The following is a 1416-nucleotide window of genomic DNA, read 5'->3' as shown; positions in this document are numbered from 1 at the left end:
CAGCAGCCCCCGCTTATAAATACTAAACTCTGCCTATCAGGCGCAGAAGGTGAATCGCAGGTCACAGCAAAGATAGGAATCAAAGAGGTTTAAGCTGAATTTCCAAAGTACATCTGTTGGAGCCGTCTTTGTTAAGACAAACCCATCACCTTCAGCTTTTGTTGGGTTTTTTTTAATCATCAGGGGGATTTTTGCAACACGCAGCCTAGGTAAGGTTCACACCGCTACCTTCAGGTGTTGGCTGTGCTCCCCTCCCTGGCACCCTGCTCCATCAGCCAAGCAAAACTGGTGGTTTTGTGGTGCCTGTTTACAATGCCCACTTGAGACTGGGATTTAAGTGCCCCAGACTCAGCTGATCACAGAGACTGCCCAGGAGGCTACAACAATCTGTGCTGTAAATAACTGCATGGAGACCTTCTAGTGGCCTTCCAGTACCTGAAGGGGCTCCAGGAAGGCTGGGGAGGGACTTTGGACAAGGGCAGGGAGTGACAGAACAAGGGGTGATGGCTTGAAACTGGAAGAGGGGAGATTGAGATTAGGTATTAGGAAGAAATTCTTTCCTGTGAGGGTGGTGAGACACTGGCCCAGGTTGCTCGGAGAAGTTGTGGCTGCTCCTCCCTGGAAGTGTTGAAGGCCAGGTTGGATGAGGCTTTGAGCAACCTGGTCTAGTGGAAGGTGTCCCTGCTGATGGCAGGGGGGTTGGAACTGGATAATCTTTAAGTTCCCTTCCAACCCAAACCAGTCTGTGATTCTGTGATTTAATCAGCTAGATCCTCCCAACTCGATAAGCTCTTGGCAGGGGGATCTAAACTTCACTCTTACACCCCAGCCATGTGCTCCCCTGCAGATGAACTGCTCTGAGCTACATTTCTAAAACTTTCTTATAATTAAAACTGCATTAAAATCCCGGTTGCAACAGCATTTTCAGCCACTGAATTTACAATGATCATTAGACCAACGCAGTGCTGGAGGTCGAGGACTGCAGCACAACTGAAACACGCAGAAGAGTTAAAAATAAAAGATGAGATTTCAATGTCTAAACACTTTCCTGGCGCTTGCTATTTTCTGCCTGACAGCACCCTCTTCTGGGAAGCGGGCGCTGGTTGCTGCAGGGAGCACCCTGCTCAGCTGCCATCAGCTCCCCAGCGCCTGAACCCCAGCAAGACCTCCAGGGTGAATTTAAGCAGAGCAGCACTAGACAGGCTCTTCTGAGCTATTTTTTTTGCATTTTTCTTTGAAGGAGTTTGAGGATCGCTGGATGATCAAGCACTGGTCAAAGGCACAGCACCCAGTTATCAGTACCCACTAGCTGATGGGCGCAGCTCCCAGCAGGCAGGAGTCATAGAATGGTTTGGGTTGGAAGGGAACTTAAAGATCACTCAGTTCCAACCCCCCTGCCAGCAGCAGGGACACCTT

Source organism: Antrostomus carolinensis, unplaced genomic scaffold (assembly GCF_000700745.2).
Source record: "Antrostomus carolinensis isolate BGI_N321 unplaced genomic scaffold, ASM70074v2 scaffold22983, whole genome shotgun sequence".
Taxonomy (NCBI): Eukaryota; Metazoa; Chordata; class Aves; order Caprimulgiformes; family Caprimulgidae; genus Antrostomus; species Antrostomus carolinensis.
This window is presented reverse-complemented; position numbering follows the sequence as displayed.